The 12,140-nt window shown below is 40.8% G+C and overlaps 1 protein-coding gene across 5 annotated transcripts in view; it reads left to right on the top strand.

Moving 5' to 3' along the window:
- Positions 1–12,140, top strand: part of RAPGEF6 (Rap guanine nucleotide exchange factor 6) — a 122,322-nt gene that overhangs the window by 61,596 nt on the left and 48,586 nt on the right. The gene's annotated exons all lie outside the window — the stretch shown is intronic.

The raw sequence follows: 12,140 nt of genomic DNA on the forward strand, positions 1-12,140 counted from the left end.
CCAATTGCTTAAAAATTACCAGCAAGTATAAATGCCATTTGCTTATGAAATGTGTTAAGCTTGGTTTTTAGCCTACAAATATGAAGTGTATACGAAGCCTATAAATATTATTGCAGTGTAACATTTTTATAACTGCTGGCATATTTTGCTAACTTGAGATTACTAGTATCCAAACCCAGTGATGTTTTAATTTTCCAGCTGTGTGGAGCTGTACTGGTTGTTGCCTTTGTGCAGCAGCATGGAATTGGTTAATTATTTAGCTGAACTATGTAATTACAATTAGCTTTAAAGGACTCCAATTATTTTTTGTGTCTGAGAATGCAGTATTTCTGTGAAACTGGGGAGGGAAGGGTGTTTCTTTTAAATGGCATAATGAAAGCTAGAATGTTCGAGCAAACCCACCTTGAGATAAAAGCCTTTAAAGAAATTAAAAATACAATATTTATGAGACTGTTACTGTTTGGTATGCTCAGTCAGAAAAATAGCTGAGTTTCTGGTATTTTATTGAGGCTACTACCAAGAAGTAGTCACCTAAGACACAGGAATTGCCTTATAAATCTGGGGCCAGGCAGATATTAATTATTATTCCTTTATTATAATTTTGTATTTACTGGGTAGAAAAAAGACTGTGAACTTTCTGGCATTTGGAGGCAGTGGGCAAAAGCCTTGTGCTCGTGGCAGTGTGAGATGCAGCACTGACTTTGGAGCAGGAGATGGCTCTTGACTTTGGTCCCAGGAAGTTCAGAGTCTCCTCAATGACGTGATGGTGTGTAAAGGCACAGGGAGAAGCCAGCTGGGGGTGTGGACTCCCTGTCCAGGCTGATTTTCCCTGTTTGGTTTTTGTGTCTGGTGTGATGTAAAGGGAAGCTCGTGGTAAATAGCGGGGTGCAAGCTCTGGGCTGTGGGGTTTCCCTGTGTGGGTGCCAAAACCAGCGTGGAGAAGCGTGGCTGGGTGTGTGGCTGCGTTTTGGTGTTTCACATGTGCTGAATTCTCCCCAGCAGCAGTGAAGTGGAGCTGCAGGTACTTGTGGTCTTGGAGAGTGGCTCTGTGTGCTCACACAGGTAATTGTGGCTCCTCACCTTGGAGTTCCTGCTGCTGGCAAATCCTGGCCTGTTTGTGTTATGGTCCATGCCCCAGTGTACATGGAGAGTCTTTCTTCCCTTCCTACTCTGCAGACATTAATTATGAAAGGCTGAGTTTACTTAAGCTTGACTTACCTGCACTGTCCTTATTAAGGAGGTTTGAATGTTGTAATACTGCTTAAAAACTGGGAATGCTTTAGTCACCTTGGTACTTCAGCTGGGATTGCACTCTCCACAGAGCTTGGGCTGAAGTGAGAAACCACAAAAAAGCCTGTGCTCAAATAAGGGCTTCATAAGGGTAAAATAATAACATTAAAAAAATAGTTTTTTGACCCCTGTGTTAGCTCTGTGGACAGTATCCAGTGGATTGCTACTCTGCCAGCCAAGCCATTTATTCACTCAGTTACTATTGATAAATGAAATGGTATAAAATGTTAGGAAGGGGAAAGTTTGTTTTTTCTTTCTTTTTTTTTTTCTAATGGCTTATGAGAACCCATTAACTGATTTCGCATTCCAGTCCATAGCTAACAGTTCTTTACCTTTAAAGCCAGAAAGATAAAGCACTTTTATTCCTTTCTGAAAAAACCCACAACCCCCCCAAAACTTCTACATCCCCCCCCCCCAAAATTTTGAAGGGATCTGTTCATGTTGTTTGATAACTCTGAGGAGAAGTGTGCACAGGATTAAACAAACTGATGTGCTGAATCAGATCTGAGTTTGTGCCATTTTGATTTTAGCTGAGCTTTGTACTAAAAATCTGTTTCTATGACGTGTTTTATAATAATACATAATACAGCAAAATAAGTCATGTCAGAATTTTAAATATGTGAGTTAAATATGTAAGTTTCAAGTTTAACTTGAAAATGTCAAGTATTTTGTGTTTTGAAACTAGAACTTAGATTTATGTAGATCTGTGCCAGAATTGTTTTAATCAGCTGCTTTTAAACTGGTACAGGACAGTAGTCTGAAAATGGGCTGTTGACTCAGTTGTAATTACAGCTGTTCTGGATGTGACACTGTGATGATCCATGGATTGAATCAGAGCAAGATGAAGTCATGTTTCTTATGACTAATCATAAAGGTAGGCTTTTGTGAGGGTAGAACACTTCTGAAGGTTAACCTTAGCCTGGGGAGGTTAATTGGAGTGGCTGAGGAGGAGCAGAAGCTGGCCTGGGAGCTCTGTGCACACCTGAAGGCATTCTCCAGTGCCAGGTGTCTCTGGGTACTGGTGTCCACTGCAATTTCCATAGCACACACTGTTGGTGCTGCTCTCACCCCCATCCCCCAGAGACTCCATGGCTTTTGGTTTCCCAAAGTAAAGGTGCAGAGCAGACTTGTGTGAAGCAATCAATGCATTCCATTTCCCTGCATCAAGAGCTGTAAAAGGAGGATGAACAGAGGGAGAGAGCAGTGAACAGGTATCTGCAGTGCCCTTTCAGGCAGGTTGTTGTGGAGGTCAGCGTGTTTCTGAGGGCTGCTGAGAACTGGAAACGTGTCTGAGAGACAACACCCTCTCCTAGCAGGAGGTGATGGCTGTGTGCATCTGCAGGAGCCAGCAGTGGGGCAGAACTGCCCTTGTGAGGGATGGTCTCTACCCTGGGGACCCTGCCCCTGCTGGAATGATAGACTGTGGAGGATGGGATAAATAGATGCAGGCATTTGTAAGGAAACGTGGGGAGGATGATAAGCAGCGAGGAGTGTGGTGAGCAGTGATCAAAGCTGTGCCTGCTGTCGAGCCACTGTGGCTCTGGAAGAGGGTGAGGAAGATGGAGGACTTTGCATCACGTTGGTGGAGATCTGTCTCCACAGGCTGGTTCTGTTGGCAAGGACAAGAGACATTCAGCTTACATGCAACAAAGCTCCTGTGATGCCAGTGCAGTATTTTAAAGAAGAAAATAATTCACAAGTAATAATTCACAAGTAATCATGAAGCAATGATTCACAATCTCAGCAAGATTTTGGTTGTCTTTGTAATTCTGATCATAACTTTCTCTACTCAGTTGTCTGTGATGCATTTTGTGGTCTTGGACTCTTAACTGTAACTGTGCTATGAAGTCATTATGAAGGAGAGCTCTAAACTTAATGATTTAGATGTAGAGGGTTCTTCTGTAATAGAAATTTTATGCACATCTTAAGAATTTTCCAAGCCTGGAATGTACCCACAGTTACTGTGTGAAGCATCAGGGTCAGATGGGGCAAGTATGGAGTGATAGGATAATGTTTCTACAGAGGCAATTTAAAATGCATGTTTTTTGAGATAATGTACTTTTTATAGAAAATAAGAGTTTTTGAATTAACATTTAAGCTTTTAAATTTTTTTTCATGAAGCAAAATAGTTTAATTCAAGATCCCAGGTGCATGTGAAACTTATGTTATGGCAGTAGATGGTAATTTATTTTCTCTAGGCTTCTGTGCTTTTCTCTTTCTGCTATTTAGATATAAATCTAATAATGTGAAGCCTGATAATGATACATTTGCTCTGTAAAAGTTTGTGTTTGGGTTAGAGCAGAAGACTTGGAGTAATTCTTCAGTCCCATTCCTATTTCTGGTGTCTTCTCAGAGGGGTGTGATACAAATTTTGGTTATTCATAACTAAAATCAGTGTAATCTCATCTTCTGATTCCAAAGGGCATCAGTTTGATCTCCAGGATCTTGAGTTGGAACCTTCATGCAATTAAAGATTTCATTTCAGTTCCTCAGAAGAAAAACAGAGCTTTGATAGCGTGTCCTTGATTTGATTCGATGTCATCCTTATCTTTGCTGACGTGCTTACATGGGAAGTAGCCCCAGTAGTATGAATTTTAAATGTTTTCTGAGCAAATAGAGTAACTGATCCTTTGCTTTATTTTTTCAGTCAGTTTTGATAAGGTCTTTTTCTTGCCCTTGGTCCTGCCTTTCCCACCATTCTCTGTGTCTGTGCCTGTAGCTCCAGCCCAGCTTTCAGCATCACAGGGCTGGCCCTGTCATCCCTTGCTGTGGTTGCTCTCTGAGCTCCTCTCCTGGCTCCTCGTGGTTCCCTTCCCTCCTGGGAACTTTGCATTGCATGGTTTAGCCCTCTTTGGAAGTTTTGGAGTTTCAGCCAGCTCCTCAGAGTATTCATGGTCTCTCCTACCTACCCTGTGTTTTCTGATCATTTTCCCCTTCACCCACTGCTCAGAAGGATTGCTTTGATTCTCCATGTCTTTTGTGGGAGCGCAGCCTCTTGGTTCCTCAGTACTATGATCCCTGGGCACTTGGAGAGTGAGGACTTGGCCTGACAAATGACAGTTTTTCTTACACCTAGATACAAGTTTTAACTCTGTTTTCTGTAACCACTTGCAGGATACTTTTTGTAAAACTTCTTAAACTATCAGGCAAAAAAATACATTTAAGATAAAACAGTTTAGTATGAGCTATGTGGCCATTTACTCCAGGAAACTTGGATTTTCTTATACTCTGGTGTATAATATGTTAAAGTTAAGTGCAAGTACACATTGTGCTACTTTTCAACAGAAAAAGCCTTTTCCTGAAGTATTGTTTTAATGGGAAATTAGCTGTTACTATGCAAATAAACACCTATCTCTTCATTTATTTCCTCCTAGACTTTGGTTTAAACCTGCTTTGTTAGAATTCTCTTTACAGTACAGCCGAGGTCAGGACTACCCTCTTTTGCCCCTCTTGTTTCCATGAATGCATTTCTTGATGAATACAGAAAGAAAACGTGGAAGCACCAATGGAAGACTGGTGCTCCTTTGGTTTTTTAACATGTACAATATCCGAGGGCCTCTTACACAGCTCCTGGCTCAGAGGTGGTGCTGACAGAGTCAGTGTGCTCACCATGCTCCCGTGTCCTTGGAGCCTGCTCAGTGCATCCCAGAGCTGATTGTCACCTGCATGTCACTGCTGTGACGTGAGGCTGTGGCAGCCTGAGGATGTGTAAAGAGGGATTGTCACCCTGCTGTATTTTACCAATCAATGCAGCTAGCAGCTGATAAATTATTTAGTGGCTGAAGGTCGATGTAGGTGTGGAATTTTATGTGCCCTGCTGTACTGGCTTAGGATGAGAGTTCCCAAATGTCAGGCTGCTGGAGTTCCTGGTCTCCTTGTAGAACTGAGCATTGCTAGTCCCTGTCACACTTTTTCTACTGTAATTATTTACACAAGGCACTTTTTACTATTGCATTAATTTTCAGTGGTGAGAACAAAGAGTAAACTTTGGAGTAAAATAAGTCTTTTTGAACATTCCTGTTCCATATTCAAAATAACAAAAACACAAGTCTTGACATTTTTAAATATGTTACTTTGTGAATGGACCAGAGAAGAATTGATCTTCATTTTTTGCAACCATCACTTATGTTATTATGTTCCATTATAAAGGGAATATGCTGGATATTCCCTTTATAATGGAACTCCCATCAATACTGGTACAGTTTTTTGTGGGTGAATTTTCAGACCCACTTCTCCAAAGCTGAGATGTTTGCGTGTCAGACACTTGGCATTATCGTGAGCTAAGGCATAGTAGTAATCTATAATTTAGACATATGAAAACCAAATTAAAATTGTATTACATGTGTGGTTTAAGGCAACACCAGAATATAGTTTGAAATTCTGTCCTCATATCACCTTATTGTAACTAAGGAAATGTAATACTTCAGAGAATTTTAATTTCTATGTGCTATAGGAGCCACAAAGACCAAAATGCTCTTGGCTACCAGAGGCAATAAACAGCCTCTAGGGATTATTAATTCTTCCAGATGGTTTTTATGTGTTATGTGTGTTTTTTTACCTTATTGTAAGCCTGGAGATATTTTAGGAAGGCTTTAGGAGTAGTTTTTGAGGCACTGCAAGGCTGCCACGAATGATGTCAACTTGGTCCTTATTTCTTTGAAATTCCTGTGTGTAATATAGATAAAACCAGGAGTAGATACTGTAACTAGTGAATTGAAACATTGAAATGAATCTTGTCTTGAAGTTTGTGTAGTTGGATAGGCACTGAGGTTTTTTGCATCATGTTATTGAAGGGCACAGGATTTTACTGGGACCTGTTGGGTAAAAAGCTTGAGCCATCACTTGGCTTTAAAAACAACAAAAACCTCACCCCCCCAGACATCATTGGTGCTTTTTAAAAGCTGAAGAAATCTGGTTTTGTGCCACTGGTGAGCCATCTGTGGTCTTTAAGGAGGAAATGGTTTTGTTTGCATTAAGTCTGTGGACTGATGTCAGCATGGGTAATTCAGCTGGGCTCATCTTATTCTCTCTGTGGACACCTAAGTGGCCTCTCTTTGTATCTCAGAGAAGCAACTTTCTCCTCTCCCATTAACACAGCTGTAAGTGTTTTTTGAACTGGAGGAGAATTGTGGCTTGTATGTAAAAGGTTAATATAAAGCAAAGTTAATTTATACAAATCCTTGTGAAAAAGATTACTGAAAATTCTACAGAACAACTTCAGAGAAGTCGTGGGTTTTAGTGGTTTCTTGTTGATTTACTGGCAGGATATATGAGATTATTAAAATAATTTACTGATGCCAAGAAAAAACATCCAAGAGGTTTGTTCCTTTTTCATTTCTTAGATGGAATGAATGGGATGGAGGAGAGCAGAAGGTGGGATATAGAAAGGATTGCAGGTGAGAGACTGCAGTCAGAGGAGCGAGCAGTGCTGCTCCTTTTTCAGTAGGTTGTAGAAAGGAAAAGTAGAATGAATTAAATAAATTAGTTATCTTGTGTAAATGAACAAGCTGATGGTGGACACACAAGCACATAGTGAGACCATCAAAGCAACTTGCCAATAAGATGGTGGAATGTAGAATTTGCTGAAGAACTAGTTCGATATTAAAGGTATGAAAGGTGTTGAATCAAGGGTATCGAAGAGAAAATGGTGTTTGAAGGGACTGCAAGGACATGGTCACTGAAAGGGAGGGAGGAGAAGTGGAGGTGGGAGCTAGAGAAGTCCTGTTTCAGAGGACTGGGGTCCTGTTCAGCTCTTTGATTATGTGGTCTTTTTAGTTTGGCAGTTTGGTTTAATTTTTAAGACTTAAGGCAAACATATTTGTTTTTTTTTTTTTAACTGGCTTCTTGTGACAGTCCAGGCTTTTTGTGTCATCTGAGAAAGGAAAATTGCTGTCCTTAAACCACTTGGGTATGGTGGAGGCTGAGCAGGAGTGTTTCCTAAGGCTCAGAGGTTACCCAGTGTCATCACAGTTAATGCTCTGAGTGTGTGTTAATAGGTTCCAGCTTACAACAGTGAAAACCTCTTAAGGGAAAGCCTCAATAAACAAAATGCTCAAAAAATGTGCAAAAACCAGTCCTTAAAATCAGGACTGTTGTCTTGTAGAGCTGGTTTTCACAGTGAGGTGGCTGAGTTGGGGGTTTTTCAGTGGCCCAGCAGCTGAATGTGTGCCCTGACACCCCAGGGCTGCACTGTGCTCGTCCTCGGGTGTTTTATGGAAAATAACTCCTGAGTTGTTTCTGAATATTGGTCTTGCTGGCAGCATTTCAGGGAACTTCAGAAAAGCAAATAAGGTAGAAGGTTACTGACAGTCTGTAAAACCAAGGACAGAAAATTTGCTTATACAGCCTGGAAAAGGACAGACTGTTCTCTCAGAGGCTGATGCTTCTGCTGTGTCCAGACTGCATTGATTGGTTGTAAACATCCATATGGGCTTCTAAAAAAACTGATAAAAAACTTTGCTATCAAGGAGTATTAAAGAAAGGGGCAAACCTTTTGATTCTTTATTGCCCCTTTTCTTTGCATTAATTTGAATTTGGAATGGACCAGAAGAGTTTAGTGAGTTGTGCTTCCTTTATTAGTTTTTGTTCTCATGATGAGTCCTTTGGCCACTGTCCTTATTGTGGGATCTTTTTGAATATGTTAGATAAACATACAATTTACTGCAGGTTAAAACTGGTGAAGCTCTTACAGGAAAAGATAATTCATAGGTTTGGTGTCCCTTTGTCAAGACTGTTTTGCAAATTCATATTGCCTATGCCTTTTCAGCATGTGTTTTTTGGTTATCCAAAGTGTAGCAGCAAACACTGATAATTATTTTCAAAATTTGTAGCACAAAGGCACAGACATGGTTTTTCCTTAGGGTAAAGATACCAGCAAATCCTAAAGTAAATCTCTATGGAAATAAAGGATGAAGAGCATGGTCTCTGCCAAAAGCGGTTCTGCTGATTCCTTTCCGTGAAAAAAATGGGAAATAGAAAAGAAAAATGTCTCAGTTTGGCCAGTCTGTGACAAAACTTAACTTCTGAATTCTGTGGTTGCCTTTCTATCTATTTAAACCTTGCAGTGGCTTTCTATAGCCTTTATTTTTAGCAAACCCTCTGTAGGGAGAACATGAAGGGCGGTTGTCCTCGGGCTGACCATCACTTTGTGTCCTTTTCAGACGAGTTGATGGGCGGTCATCTCGTCAAAGGTCACGTCATTTGCTGTGTTGGACAGAGCATGTGCAGTCTTGAAAGTCTGTTATAGCAAAATTAGGTTTTAATTTAATTCCCAAGTATTCTGTGTGACTTCACTGCTGAGAGTAAATGGTGTTTACGTGGGAAGTAAATGTCACTGCAGACGCACTGTCCTTGTCTGCTGGCCTGTGAGTTGTGCCATGGATCAGAGCTTACACTCCAATTAATTTCAAAATTACAGGCACGAGACTTGGTGTAGATACACAACCTTGTACTCACCTTTGTTAAACTTTATACTGTCCTTGCTGGAGAACAATGGGAAACCTCAGCTGTCTCAGGGAGAAACCATCACATCATTATTCTGCTCTTGTTACCAAACTACTTTTAGAAAGTCAGTTATTCTGTATAAAACCAAGATGTCCTGATGTCTCTTAAAAAAACAAATGAACAAAAATAATCAAATAAAATACTCCTTTTAAGTAACTTTATATTATGTAATAGGAGAAAGGACAGGTTTGGGGCTTGCAGAGTTTTTTGGTGTTTCTCTGGTTTGGCAGCAGGAGTGCTGCTTCCCCTTGCATTGGTGCTAGGTGGCTGCACCCAAGAAATGGATGGAAAAAGCCAAACTCCTGGTGGACCTTTGGAGTCTTCACCTCAGGTTTTCAAGTCTGCTATGGAGAGAGTTTAGTATTTTGTGCATCTCATTTTTTATTAAATGTTACTCAGTGCTGGCTTTTACACTCCCATGTCCTCTCCCACCACCGCCTCCCTTATCTGGCTGAGGTGACTGGCTGTGGCTGTGTCCTGACAAATGAGATGGGATCAGCCTGTGAACCCTCTTCCAAAACTTCAAATTCCTTAAACAAAAACAAATCCAGGCTGCTGGTGCTTCTGGGTTTGTGTGGCGTGGCAGGCTGATGCTACCATTAGGATGAGCTTCTGAAGGATTTAGTCTTTTTTTCTCTCCTTTTTCCTGTTGCAGTTTGCTTTAAAAATTCCTACTTGATCCGGGATTTTTTGGTGTAATCACCAACTGTGTTTTCCTGACTCAGAGGGGGTGCAGAGTGAAGGTGGCTATGCTGATGATAACTTCTATTTTCTTAACTTTCTTTCTGGTACAGTTCTGAATTGCAGTGTGGCTTTTCAACGGGGGGTTTGTTCCTAAATATCCCTTTGTTGGGAAAGGTCAGTCACAAGGATGTGCTGGCACTGATGCAGGGACAGGCTGTGCCAGCATGTCAGATGCACTCATATTACAATTCCAGATTATCCCTTCTTGTGAAAAAATGAAATTGTTGTGGTTTAAAGTAGCAACTAAGTAGTCTGGAGTGTTTATCAGAATGTTTGTGGTTTTCCTGTCTGGGGGTGCTGGGGCACATAATTAGCCGGAAGATAGTGCAGATCTAAACATCTGCATCCAAAAGCATCTAATATGGGTATAGTTGGACATTGCTGTGTGGACCCTGTTTCCCAACGCAGGATTTTTCAGGATACTGATGCTCTTGTAGCAAGAGTTTCTAAGTTTCAGGAAAAAAAGTCACAGTCACCAATAGTTAAGACAATTTTATGTCACTTGGAGCAACTTCCCAGCCACAACCAGCAAGAGTTTCCTGTGTCTGCTGTCATGTAGGTACAGAAACATCCTCTCTGTATCTTGCTGCCTGGTGAGCTCTGCAAGAAAGAACAATCACTTTGGGTAATAAAAATGGCATACAAAAGACAGAAGCTGTGATTTATTTTGGGAGATTGAGTAGAGTGGCAAGCAGTACTTTAAAGGTCACTTGTCTCAAATAAACCTTATCTCTCTCTCAAATTTAAAGAGATATTGTGATGTTTCCTTGCATCTAACTTGCATTAAATGTCTTTTGCAAGAATATATTGCAAAGTCCAGCAGGACTTTGCATCATACATACCCATGTGCTTTATAGGTGATGGAAGTGAAGGGGAGTGCTGGCAGGGGGATTGAAGAGCAGTTTTGATTAATTAGTTGTTTAGAAATACTCCTTTGGGAAGGCTGGCAGTGCTTTGATCATCAGTAGGTTTTTGTGAAAATGACACACAAAATATATGCGCAATCTGTTTATTTTGAGAGCCATGTCTTGTTCCATCAGTACTTAGAATTGCAGAATCACAGAATGGTTTGTGTTGGGAGGGACCTAAAGCTCATCTTGTCCCAAGCCTCTGCCATGGGCAGGGACACATTGACCAGATGGAGCCCCACTCCTCATTCTAGGTGTGGAAGACAGTGTTCATCACAAGAATTTTAAAATCTCAAATAAATTAGAGAAGACAAAGTGTACCTGGCAGTGCATATGTGTGGGTGCTGGGGTGTTTTTGAGCCAGACCAGGCTTTAACAGCACCAGCTGTTGGTAAAGAGCAGCACCTGCCATTGTTCTCCTAGGAAATCCTGCAGAATTGGTTCTACTCTTGGTCCTGCTCACTGTTTTACTGCAGCTGTTTTGAAGGTTTGAGAATCTGGATAGAAGGGAGCTTAAATTAGATTTCCCTATGTCTGTGTTACCACAGTCAGCACTGGATTTGATCATGGACAAAAAGATTGAAGCTCAAGTTGGAGCTCTTTGTTGGAGTAGGGAGGTTATGAAGGTGGGGACAGCCTGAAGAGTTTGCAGCAACCCTGTGGTCTTTAAGCTAGAGCCAGTGAAACTGTGTGGGGTGATTGGTTCAGTAATTTCCTAAATCTCCTGGATGTTACATCAGCTCTTCCCCATGTGCTGACAGCTCTTCCATGTACATCAGCTCTTCCCCAGTGCTGCTGGCCACTGGATTGAATTTTGTCATCTGAGTGCTTTGACCTTTTTGCTCTTCTCAAATCCTGAAAATAGGTATTTTCAGCCTGTAAAACGTTTTCTGGTGGCTAAACATAGGCTTTAAAGTGTTGTGTTTCCTTTGTATTTAGATGAAGCTCACTACAACTTAAGTTCCCTAACCCTCATTCTGCCAAACTCTTTTCTTCCCCCTACTGCTTGAATGGGGCTTTTTGTGGGATTTTAGCAACTTTTTGCTTTTCAGACTTTCTCCTTTTCACGTGACCATAGATATGAATTTACAGGTTGAGTATTTTATACTTTCTTTTGTTAGGAAAAAACAAGGCTAGACTAAGGTAAAAATTAGGATAGTGAGGAAGAGTAATGTTTGCTTTCATAGCCCACGTGGATTGTTGTGTTTGAGTAGTGATTGCCAATGAGAATGCCATTGGGAGTTGCAAGGGATGCAAGATCCCTCGTGTTCCTTATCACAATTTTGATAGTAAAATTATGTTGCATTTGTCAGAGGGTCTCAACAGTTTTTTCCCTGGGTGTGGGGAAGGTTTGGCAAGACCACTGGTGCCGTCTATGATTTCAGGAAATATGTGAACTGATGGTTGGTGAAGTACTTCCCTTGTGTGTTCTTCAGATAATGGTCATGGAATTGTGATAGTAAATCAAAACCTGTTTATCACTTCTCTTAAGTTTAGTCAGTATTTATAAGGTTGATACCAGCTCAGGAGTATTTTCCAGTTTGGTCCTTTAATTTGTAGGACTGAGTATGTAGTAGCTGACATGATTGTGTGGAATTTGACTTGTTTTACAGAAGAAATCTTTTAATTTTTATGACAACAGTTGATGCTGTTGGAGTAGTTTTGGACTTTTTCTGCATCAGAACTTTTTTTTAA

This window comes from Geospiza fortis, unplaced genomic scaffold (assembly GCF_000277835.1).
Source record: "Geospiza fortis unplaced genomic scaffold, GeoFor_1.0 scaffold55, whole genome shotgun sequence".
Classification (NCBI taxonomy): domain Eukaryota; kingdom Metazoa; phylum Chordata; class Aves; order Passeriformes; family Thraupidae; genus Geospiza; species Geospiza fortis.